This window comes from Arachis ipaensis, chromosome B1 (assembly GCF_059453495.1).
Source record: "Arachis ipaensis isolate K30076 ecotype BB chromosome B1, ASM5945349v1, whole genome shotgun sequence".
NCBI lineage: Eukaryota > Viridiplantae > Streptophyta > Magnoliopsida > Fabales > Fabaceae > Arachis > Arachis ipaensis.
This window is the reverse complement of record NC_142436.1, coordinates 92902686-92915483: the sequence shown is the minus strand read 5'-3', so window position 1 is coordinate 92915483 and position 12798 is coordinate 92902686. Positions and strand designations below refer to the sequence as shown.

At 40.0% G+C, this 12798-nt stretch overlaps 1 non-coding gene across 1 annotated transcript; it reads left to right on the top strand.

The window, feature by feature from the left end:
- Positions 1-10576: 10576 nt before the first annotated feature.
- On the top strand, positions 10577-10684 carry LOC148577487 (small nucleolar RNA R71). The gene has a single exon (XR_015903914.1). It is a non-coding gene; the product is annotated as a small nucleolar RNA R71 (small nucleolar RNA).
- Positions 10685-12798: the final 2114 nt, after the last annotated feature.

Genomic DNA, 12798 nt, shown 5'->3' with positions numbered 1-12798 from the left:
GTTTAAGGCTCTGTGTGACCTTGGTTCAGGAATAAACCTCATGCCCCTCTCTGTAATAGAGAAACTGGGAATCTATGGGGTGCAAGCTGCTAAAATCTCATTAGAGATGGCAGACAGTTCAAGAAAATAGGCTTATGGACAAGTAGAGGACGTGTTAGTAAAGGTTGAAGGCCTTTACATCCCTGCTGATTTCATAGTCCTGGATACTGGAAAGGAAGAGGATGAATCCATCATCCTAGGAAGACCTTTCCTGGCCACAGCAAGAGCTGTGATTGATGTTGACAGAGGTGAAATAGTCCTTCAATGGAATGAGGACTCCCTTGTGTTTAAAACTCAAGGATCTCCCTCTGCAACCATAGAGAGGAAGCATGAAAAGTTTCTCTCAAAGCAGAGTCAACCCAAGCCCCCACAGTCAAACTCTAAGTTTGGTGTTGGGAGGCCAAAACCAAACTCTAAGTTTGGTGTTGAACTCCCATATCCAAACTCTAAGTTTGGTGTTGGAGAGTTTCAACAATGCTCTGAACATCTGTAAGGCTCCATGAGAGCCCACTGTCAAGCTATTGACATTAAAGAAGCGCTTGTTGGGAGGCAACCCAATTTTTATTTATCTAACTATATTTTTCTTAATTATATGTCTTTATAGGTTCATGATCATGTGGAGTCACAAAATAACTATAAAAATTGAAAACGGAATCAAAAACAGCAGAAGAAAAATCACACCCTGGAGGAGCATCTGTCTGGCGTTCAGCGCCAGAACAGAGCATGGTTCTGGCGCTGAACGCCCAAAATGGGCAGCTTCTGGGCGCTGAACGCCAGAACAGGCATGGTTCTGGCGTTCAACGCTAGAAATGGCACACAAATGGGCGTTGAACGCCCAAAATGGCCACCAACCTGGCGCTGAACGCCCAGAGTTGGGTGCAAAGGCATTTTTACATGCCTAATGGGTGCAGGGATGTAAATCCTTGAACACCTCAGGATCTGTGGACCCCACAGGATCCACTCAAGATCTGTGGACCCCACAGGATCCCCACCTACCTCCACTCACTTCTTCTCACCACTCTCTTTCACACAACCCCACAAACACTCTTCCCCAAAAACCCTTCACCAATCACCTCAAACTCTCTTCCCCATCACCTCTTCACCACTCACATCCATCCACTCTTCCCCATAAACCTACCTCATAAACTCCACCTACCTTCAAAATTCAAAACCAATTTCCCACCCAAACCCACCCATATGGCCGAAACTTTTCCCCCCTCCCTTCCCTATATAAAGCCCTCCAATCTTCATCAAATTCACACAACACACCCCTCTACACCCTTCTTGGCCGAACCACATCACCCTCTCCCTCTTCTCCATTTCTTCTTCTTCTTCATATATTCTTTCTTTTATTGCTCGAGGGCGAGCAAAATTCTAAGTTTGGTGTGGTAAAAGAATAAGCTTTTTGTTTTCCCATTACCATTGATGGCACCTAAGACCGGAGAATCCTCTAGAAAGGGGAAAGGGAAGACAAAAGCTTCCACATCCGAGTCATGGGAGATAGAAAGGTTCATCTCCAAAGCCCATCAAGACCACTTCTATGATGTTGTGGCCAAGAAGAAGGTGATCCCTGAGGTCCCTTTCAAACTCAAAAGAAATGAGTATCCGGAGATCCGACATGAAATTCAAAGAAGAGGTTGGGAAGTTCTAACAAATCCCATCCAACAAGTCGGCATCCTAATAGTTCAAGAGCTCTATGCCAATGCATGGATCACCAAGAACCATTATCAAAGTAAGAACCCGGATCCAAAGAACTATGTTACAATGGTTCGGGGGAAATACTTAGATTTTAGTCCGGAAAATGTGAGGTTGGTGTTCAACTTGCCAAACATGGAAGAGAACGCACGCCCCTACACAAGGAGAGTCAACTTTGATCAAAGGTTGGACTAAGTCCTTATGGACATATGTGTAGAAGGAGCTCAATGGAAGATTGACTCCAAAGGCAAGCCGGTTCAACTAAGAAGATTGGACCTCAAGCCTATAGCTAGAGGATGGTTGGAGTTTATTCAATGCTCAATCATTCCCACTAGCAACCGGTCTGAAGTTACTATAGACCGGGCCATCATGATCCATAGCATCATGATTGGAGAAGAGGTGGAAGTTCATGAGATTATACCTCAAGAACTCTACAAGGTGGCTGACAAGTCCTCCACCAAGGCAAGGTTAACCTTTCCTCACCTCATTTGCCACCTATGCAATTCGGCTGGGATTGACATAGAGGGAGATATCCTCATTAAAGAGGACAAGCCCATCACTAAGAAAAAGATGGAGCAAGCAAGAGAGCCCATTCATGGAGCTCAAGAGGCGTATGAAGCTCATCACCATGAGATCCCGGAAATGCCTCAAATGCATTTTCCTCCACAAAACTATTGGGAGCAAATCAACACCTCCCTAGGAGAATTGAGTTCCAATATGGGACAACTAAGGGTGGAACATCAAGAGCACTCCATCATGCTCCATGAAATAAGAGAAGATCAAAAAGCAATGAGGGAGGAGCAACAAAGACAAGGAAGAGACATAGAAGAGCTCAAGGACATCATTGGTTCCTCAAGAAGGAAACGCCACCATCACTAAGGTGGATTCATTCCTTGTTCTTATTTCTTCTGTTTTTCGTTTTCTATGTTATGTGCTTATCTATGTTTGTGTCTTCATTACATGATCATTAGTAGTAGTAACTATGTCTTAAAGTTATGAATGTCCTATGAATCCATCACCTCTCTTAAATGAAAAATGTTTTAAATCAAAAGAACAAGAAGTACATGAGTTTCGAATTTATCCTTGAACTTAGTTTAATTATATTGATGTGGTGACAATGCTTCTTATTTTCTGAATGTATGCTTGAACAGTGCATATGTCTTTTGAAGTTGTTGTTTAAGAATGTTAAATATGTTGGCTCTTGAAAGAATGATGACTAGGAGACATGTTATTTGATAATCTAAAAAATCATAAAAAAATGATTCTTGAAGCAAGAAAAAGCAGCAAAGAACAAAGCTTACAGAAAAAAAAAAAGAAAAAATAGGCGAAAAAAAATAGAAAAAAAATAGAAAGAAAAAGCAAGCAGAAAAAGCCAAAAGCTCTTAAAACCAAGAGGCAAGAGCAAAAAGCCAATAACCCTTAAAACCAAAAGGCAAGGGCAAATAAAAAGGATCCCCTAGGCTTTGAGCATCAGTGGATAGGAGGGCCTAAAGGAATAAAATTCTGGTCTAAGCGGCTAAACCAAGCTGTCCCTAACCATGTGCTTGTGGCGTGTAGGTGTCAAGTGAAAACTTGAGACTGAGCGGTTAAAGTCAAGGTCCAAAGCAAAAACAAAGAGTGTGCTTAAGAACCCTGGACACCTCTAATTGGGGACTTTAGCAAAGCTGAGTCACAATCTGAAAAGGTTCACCCAATTATGTGTCTGTGGCATTTATGTATCCGGTGGTAATACTGGAAAACAAAGTGCTTAGGGCCACGGCCAAGACTCATAAAAAAGCTGTGTTCAAGAATCATCATACTGAACTAGGAGAGTCAATAACACTATTCGAAATCTGAAGTTCCTATAGATGCCAATCATTCTGAACCTCAATGGATAAAGTGAGATGCCAAAACTATTCAAGAGGCAAAAAGCTATAAGTCCCGCTCATATGATTGAAGCTCTGTTTCATTGATAGTTTGGAATTTATAGTATATTCTCTTCTTTTTATCCTATTTGATTTTCAGTTGCTTGGGGACAAGCAACAATTTAAGTTTGGTGTTGTGATGAGCGGATAATTTATACGCTTTTTGACATTGTTTTTAGTATGTTTTTAGTAGGATCTAGTTACTTTTAGGGATGTTTTCATTAGTTTTCATGTTAAATTCACATTTCTGGACTTTACTATGAGTTTGTGTGTTTTTCTGTGATTTCAGGTATTTTCTGACTGAAATTGAGGGACTTGAGCAGAAATCAGATTCAGAGGTTGAAGAAGGACTGCTGATGCTGTTGGATTCTGACCTCCCTACACTCAAAGTGGAAGTTCTGGAGCTACAGAACTCCAAATGGCGCGATTCCAATTGTGTTGGAAAGTAGACATCCAGGGCTTTTCAGAAATATATAATAGTCCATACTTTGGCCAAGAATAGACGACGCAAACCGGCGTTCAACACCAGCTCTTTGCCCAAATCTGGCATCCAGCGCCAGAAAAGGAGCCAAAACCAGAGTTGAACGCCCAAACTGGCACAAAAGCTGGCGTTCAACTCCAAAAAGGACCTCTACACGTGCAACACTCAAGCTCAGCCCAAACACACACCAAGTGGGCCCCGGAAGTGGATTTATGCATCAATTACTTACTCATGTAAACCCTAGTAGCTAGTTTACTATAAATAGGACCTTTTACTATTGTATTTGGCATCCTGGATTGTATTCTGATCCTGTGATCACGTTTTGGGGGCTGGCCACCTCGGCCATGCCTGGACCTTCACTTATGTATTTTCATACGGTAGAGTTTCTACACTCCATAGATTAAGGTGTGGAGCTCTGCTGTTCCTCAAAGATTAATGCAAAGTACTTCTGTTTTCTATTCAATTCATCTTATTTCGTTTCTAAGATATCCATTCGCACCCAAGAACGTGATGAAGGTGATGATTATGTGTGACGCTCATCACTATTCTCCCCTATGAACACGTGCCTGACAAACACTTCCGTTCTACATGAAATAAGCTAGAATGAATATCTCTTAGATCTCCTAACCAGAATCTTCGTGGCGTAAGCTAGAATGATGGCGGCATTCAAGAGAATCCGGAAAGTCTAAACCTTGTCTGTGGTATTCCGAGTAGGATTCAATGATTGAATGACTGTGACGAGCTTCAAACTCGCGATTGTTGGGAGTTAGTGACAGACGCAAAAGGAGGGTGAATCCTATTCCAGCATGATCGAGAACCGACAGATGATTAGCCGTGCTGTGACAGAGCATGTGAGCATATTTTTCACTGAGAGGAGGGGATGTAGCCACTGACAACGGTGATGCCCTTGCATAAAGCCAGCCATGGAAAGGAGTAAGACTGATTGGATGAAGATAGCAGGAAAGCAGAGGTTCAGAGGAACAAAAGCATCTCCATTCGCTTATCTGAAACTCTCACCAATGAATTACATAAGTATTTCTATCCCTATTCTATTATTTAGTATTCGAAAACATCATTATCAATTTATATCTGCCTAACTGAGATTTGCAAGGTGACCATAGCTTGCTTCATACCAACAATCTCCGTGGGATTCGACCCTTACTCACGTAAGGTATTACTTGGACGACCCAGTGCACTTGCTGGTTAGTTGTATCGAAGTTGTGAACCATGGTATTGGCACCATGTTCTTGGCGCCATTGCCAGGGAAAGAAAGAGCCATGAATTTTACATAATTAAAGTGTAATCACGATTACGCGTACCAAGTTGCTCACGTTGCCAGGGATTGTTCGAGCCTGGACATCACAATTTCGTGCACTAGTCCCTCAATTTCAGCCAGAAAATACCTGAAATCACAGAAAAACACACAAACTCATAGTAAAGTCTAGAAATATGATTTTTGAATAAAAACTAATAAAAATATAATAAAAATTAACTAAAACATCCTAAAAACTATGTAAAAACAATGCCAAAAAGGGTATAAATTATCCGCTCATCACAACACCAAACTTAAATTGTTGCTTGTCCCCAAGCAACTAAAAACAAAATAAGATAAAAAAGAAGAGAATATACATTGAATTCTAAACTTATCAATGAACTTAGTTCCAATTAGATGAGCGGGACTTGTAGCCTTTTTGATTCTAAACAGTTTTGGCATCTCACTTTATCCTTTGAAGTTCAGAATGATTGGCATCTATAGGAACTCAGAATTCAGATTGTGTTATTGATTCTCCTATTTCAGTATGTTGATTCTTGAACACAGCTACTTTATGAGTCTTGGCCGTGACCCTAAGCATTTTGTTTTCCAGTATTACCACCGGATACATAAATGCCACAGACACATAACTGGGGGAACCTTTTCAGATTGTGACTCAGCTTTGCTAAAGTCCCCAATTAGAGGTGTCCAGAGCTCTTAAGCACAGTCTTTTTGCTTTGGACCATGACTTTAACCGCTCAGTCTCAGGCTTTTCACTTGACACCTTCACGCCACAAGCACATGGTTAGGGACAGCCTGGTTTAGCCGCTTAGGCCAGAATTTTATTTCTTTGGGCCCTCCTATCCACTGATGCTCAAAGCCTTGGATCCTTTTTATTTACCCTTGCCTTTTGGTTTTAAGGGCTACTGGCTTTTTCTGCTTGCTTGTTCTTTTTCTCTTTTTTTTTCACTATTTTTTTTTCTGCGAGCTTTGTATTCACTGTTTTTCTTACTTCAAGAATCATTTTTATGATTTTTCAGATTATCAAATAAGATGTCTCCTTGTCATCATTCTTTCAAGAGCCAACATATTTAACATTCTTAAACAACAACTTCAAAAGACATATGCACTGTTCAAGCATTCATTCAGAAAACAAAAAGTATTGTCACCACATTAAAATAATCAAACTAGTTTCAAGGATGAATTCGAAACCATGTACTTCTTGTTCTTTTGTAATTAAAACATTTTTCATTTAAGAAAGGTGATGGATTCATAGAACATTCATAACTTTAAGGCATAGACACTTAAATACTAGTGATCATGAAGACAAAAACATAAACAGACATAAAGCATAAAAATCAAAAAACAGGAAAATAAATAAACAAGGAGATTAAGGAATGAGTCCACCTTAGTGAGGGTGGCGTCTTCCTCTTCTTAAAGGACCAATGGTGCTTTTGAGCTCCTCTATGTCTCTTCCTTGTCTTTCTTGCTCCTCCCTCATAGCTCTTTGATCTTCTCTAATTTCGTGGAGGATGATGGAGTGCTCTTGATGTTCCACCCTTAATTGTCTCATGTTGGAACTTAATTCACCTAGGGAAGTGTTGATTTGTTCCCAATAGTTTTGTGGAGGAAAGTGCATCCCTTGAGGCATCTCAGGAATTTCATGGTGAGGAATTTCCTCATGCTCATGTTGAGGTCCATGCTCTCTTGTTTGCTCCATCCTTTTCTTAGTGATGGGCTTGTCCTCTTCAATGAGGATGTCTCCCTCTATGTCAATCCCAGCCGAATTGCAGAGGTGGCAAATGAGGTGAGGAAAGGCTAACCTTGCCAAGTTAGAGGACTTGTCAGCCACCTTGTAGAGTTCTTGAGGTATAATCTCATGAACTTCCACTTCCTCCCCAATCATGATACTATGGATCATGATGGCCCGGTCTATAGTAACTTCAGACCGGTTGCTAGTAGGAATGATTGAGCGTTGAATGAACTCCAACCATCCTCTAGCCACTGGTTTGAGGTCAAGCCTTCTTAGTTGAACCAGCTTACCTTTAGAGTCAATTTTCCATTGAGCTCCTTCCACACATATGTCCATGAGGACTTGGTCCAACCTTTGATCAAAGTTGACTCTTCTAGTGTAGGGGCGTGCGTTCTCTTCCATCATTGGTAGGTTGAACGCCAACCTTACATTTTCCAGACTGAAATCTAAGTATTTCCCCCGAACCATGGTGAGCTAATTCTTTGGGTTCAGGTTCACACTTTAATCATGGTTGCTAGTGACCCATGCGTTTGCATAGAACTCTTGAACCATTAAGATCCCGACTTGTTGAATGGGGTTGGTGAGGACTTCCCAACCTCTTCTTTGGATTTCAAGTTGGATCTCCGGATACTCATTCTTTTTGAGTTTGAAAGGAACCTCAGGGATCACTTTCTTCTTGGCCACAACTTCATAGAAGTGGTCTTGATGGACCTTAGAGATGAATCTCTCCATTTCCCATTACTCAGAGGTGGAAGCAATTTCCTTCCCTTTCCTCTTTCTAGAGGTTTCTCTGGCCTTTGGTGCCATAAATGGTTATGGAAAAACAAAAAGCAATGCTTTTTTAACCACACCAAACTTAAAATGTTTGCTCGTCCCCGAGCAAAAGAAGAGAGAAAGAAGTAGAAGAAGAAGAGAATAGGGGAGATGGAGGGAGAAGTGGTTTCGGCCAAGGGGTGAAGAGAGGGTTGTGTTGGGTAAAAATAAAGAAGGAATGAGGGCTTTATATAGGAGTGGGGAGGGGTTTGGGTTCGACCATTTAGGGTTGGGTTTGGGAGGGAAATTATTTTGAATTTAAAGGTAGGTGGGGTTTTTGGGGAAGAGAGGATGGATGTGAGTGGTGAAGAGGTGATGGGAAAGAGTGATTGAGTTGATTGGTGAGGGGTATTTGGGGAAGAGTGTTATGAAAAGGTGTGAAGGGGAGAGAAGAAGTAGGTGGGGATCCTGTGGGGTCCACAGATCCTGAGGAGATCCTATAGGATCCACAGATCCAGTGGGACCAAGGATTTTTAATCATCCCAGCTTCAATTAGGCGTGTAAACGCCCTCTGTAGGCAATCCTGGTGTTTAATGCCAGACTGCAGCATGTTTCTGGCGTTAAATGCCACTTCCATGCTTGTTTTGGGCATTCAACGCCAGTCTATAGCATGTTTTTGGCGTTGAACGCCAGCTTTCCTCTGGATGCAATCCTGGCGTTTAAACGCCAGACTGCTGCTTGTTTCTGGCGTTTAACACCAGTTTCATGCTCTGTTCTGGCGTTAAACGCCAGCCAGATGCTCCTTACTGGCGTTTAAACGCCAGTAAGCCCTTCCTCCAGGGTGTTCTGTTTTCAGTGCTATTTTTCATTCTGTTTTTGATTTTTCAGTAGTTTTTGTGACTCCACATGATCATCAACCTAATAAAAAATGAAATAACAAAGAGAAAATAAAATAAAAATGATTAAATAACATTGGGTTGCCTCTCAACAAGCACTTTTTTTTTAATGTCAATAGCTTGACAGTGGGCTCTCATGGAGCCACACAGGTGATCAGGTCAATTTTATAGACTCCCAACACTAAACTTAGAGTTTGGATATGGGAGTTCAACACCAAACTTAGAGTTTGACTGTGGGGGCTTTGGTTGACTCTGCAATGAGAGAAGTTTTTCATGCTTCCTCTCCATGGTTACAGAAGGAGGACCTTGAGTTTTAAACACAAGGTAGTCCTCATTCAGTTGAAGGACCAACTCTCCTCTGTCCACATCAATCACAGCTCTTGCTGTGGCTAGGAAGGGTCTTCCAAGGATGATGGATTCATCCTCTTCCTTCCCAGTGTCTAGGATTATGAAATCAGCAGGGATGTAAAGGTCTTCAACCTTTACTAACATGTCCTCTACTAGTCCATAAGCCTGCTTTCTTGAGTTGTCTGCCATCTCTAGTGAGATTTGGGCAGCTTGTACCTCAAAAATTCCTAGTTTCTCCATTACAGAGAGGGGCATGAGGTTTATCACTGACCCAAGGTCACATAGAGCCTTCTCAAAGGTCATGGTGCCTATGGTACAAGGTATTAAGAACTTTCCAGGATCCTGTTTCTTTTGAGGCAATCTCAGTTGATCCAGATCACTCAGTTCATTGATGAGCAAGGGAGGTTCATCTTCCCAAGTCTCATTACCAAATAAATTGGCATTCAGCTTCATGATAGCACCAAGGTACTTGGCAACTTGCTCTTCAGTAACATCTTCATTCTCTTCAGAAGAAGAATACTTATCAGAGCTCATGAATGGCATAAGGAGGTTCAATGGAATCTCTATGGTCTCTAGATGAGTCTCAGATTCCTTTGGTTCCTCAGAGGAAAACTCCTTATTTATCATTGGACGTCCCATGAGGTTTTTCTCACTGGGATTCACGTTCTCCTCCTCTCTTGTGGGTTCGGCCATGATGGTCAATTCAATGGCCTTACACTCTCCTTTTAGATTTTCTTCTGTATTGCTTGTGAGAGTACAAGGAGGGATTTCAGTGATCCTTTTACTCAGCTGGCCCACTTGTGCTTCCAAATTTCTAATGGAGGACCTTGTTTCATTCATGAAACTTAGAGTGGCCTTAGATAGATCAGAGACTATATTTGCCAAGCTAGATGGATTCTGCTCAGAACTCTCTGTCTTTTGCTGAGTGGATGATGGAAAAGGCTTGCTATTACTAAACCTATTTCTTCCACCATTATTGAAGCCTTGTTGAGGCTTTTGTTGATCCTTCCATGAGAGATTTGGGTGATTTCTCCATGAGGGATTATAAGTGTTTCCATAGGGTTCACCCATGTAATTCACCTCTGCTATTGCAGGGTTCACATGATCATAAGCTTCTTCTTCCGAAGATGTCTCTTGAGTACTGTTGGATGCAGCTTGAATTCCATTCAGACTCTGAGAAATCATATTGAATTGCTGAGTCAATATTTTATTCTGGGCCAATATGGCATTCAGAGTATCAATTTCAAGAACTTCCTTCTTGTGAGGCGTCCCATTACTCACAGGATTCCTCTCAGAAATGTACATGAACTGGTTATTAGCAACCATGTCAATGAGTTCTTGAGCTTCTGCAGGTGTTTTCTTTAGGTGAATGGATCCACCTGCAGAAGTATCCAATGACATCTTAGCTAATTCAGACAGACCATCATAGAATATATCCAGGATGGTCCATTCTGAAAGCATGTCAGAAGGACACTTTTTGGTCAGTTGCTTATATCTCTCCCAAGCTTCATAGAGGGATTCACCTTCTTTTTGTCTGAAGGTTTGAACATCCACTCTAAGCTTACTCAGCTTTTGAGGAGGAAAGAACTTGGCTAAGAAAGCCATGACCAGCTTATCCCAAGAGTTCAGGCTATCTTTAGGTTGAGAGTCCAACCATACTCTAGCTCTGTCTCTAACAGCAAACGGGAAAAGCATAAGCCTGTAGACCTTGGGATCAACCCCATTGGTCTTAACAGTATCACAGATCTGCAAGAGTTTAGTTAAGAACTAAAAAGGATCTTCAGATGGAAGTCCATGAAACTTGCAATTCTGTTGCATTAGAGAAACTAATTGAGGTTTAAGCTGAAAATTGTTTGCTCCAATGGTAGGGATGGAGATGCTTCTTCCATGTAAATTGGAATTAGGTGCAGTAAAGTCACCAAGCATCCTCCTTGCATTATTATTATTTTCGGCTGCCATCTCCTCTTCCTGTTTGAAAATTCCTGTAAGGTTGTCTCTGGATTGTTGTATTTTAGCTTCTCTTAGTTTCCTTTTCAGAGTCCTTTCAGATTCAGGATCTGCTTCAACAAGAATGTTCTTGTCCTTGCTCCTACTCATATGACAAAGAAAATATGGAATCCTCTATGTCACAGTATAGAGATTCCTTTGTGTGAGTAGAAGAAGAAAATAATGTAATGTAAAGAAGAGAAGAGGAAAAGCTCGAACACAGAGAGGGAGGTGGTGTTCGAATTTTCGGATGGGAGAAAAGTGTTAGTAGCTGAGTAAAGAAATAGAAGGAAATGAGAGAGAGAATTTCGAAATTTAATTAAAATAAAAATTAAAATTGAAAGTTAGATTTCGAAAATTAAAGTTGAAATTAAATTAAAATTAAAACAATTAGTTAATTAAAAAGGAATTTTGAAAAGGAAGAGAGGGAATTTTCGAAAATAAGAGAGAGGGGATTAGTTAGGTAGTTTTGAAAAAGATATGATTGAAACAAAAAGATAAGATTTGAAAATCAATTTTTAAAAAGATAAGAAGTTAGAAAAGATTTTGAAATTGAATTTGAAAAAGATATGATTGGAATTTTAACTTGAAAAAGATTTGAAAATAAAATTAAAAAATTTGATTTTGAAAACTAAAGTTGATTACTTGACTAACAAGAAACTAAAAAGATATTTTTCTAGAGTTTAAAGATTGAATCTTTCTTAATAAGCAAGTAATGAATTGAAATTTTTCAATCAATCATATTAAATGTTAGTAAAGATTTTGAAAATTAAAAAATAAAATAAGAAAAAGATTTTGAAAATCAAATTTAAAAAGTTTTCGAAAATATGAAGGTAAAATGAAAAAGATTTGATATTGGAAAAAGATTTTGAAAAGATAAGATTTTTAAATTGAAAATTTGATTTGATTCATAAGAAACAATTAAACTTAAAAACTTTTTGACTAAATCAAATCACATTTTCGAAAATTTTGAGTAAAATAAGGAAAAGATATTTTTTTTATTTTTGAATTTTAATGATGAGAGAGAAAAACATAAAAAAGACTCAATGCATGAAAATTTTGGATCAAAACATGTGATGCATGCAAGAATACTTTGAATGTCAAGATGAACACCAAGAACACTTTGAAGATCAAGATGAACATTGATGAGCGGATAATTTATACGCTTTTTGGCATTGTTTTTAGTATGTTTTTAGTATGATCTAGTTACTTTTAGGGATGTTTTTATTAGTTTTTATGTTAAATTCATATTTCTGGACTTTACTATGAGTTTGTGTGTTTTTCTGTGATTTTAGGTATTTTCTGGCTGAAATTGAGGGACTTGAGCAAAAATCAGATTCAGAAGTTAAAGAAGGACTGCAGATGCTGTTGGATTCTGACCTACCTGCACTCAAAGTGGATTTTCTGGAGCTACAGAACTCCAAATGGCGCGCTCTCAACGGCGTTGGAAAGTAGACATCCAGGGCTTTCTAGTAATATATAATAGTCCATACTTTGCCCGAGTTTAGATGACGCAAAAGGGTGTTGAACGCCAGTTCTACGCTGCAGTCTGAGTTAAACGCCAGAAACACGTCACGAAGCAGAGTTGAACGCCAAAAACACGTTACAACTTGGCGTTCAAGTCTAGAAGAAGCCTCTGCACGTGTAAACTTCAAGCTTAGCCCAAGCAGACACCAAGTGGGCCCCGGAAG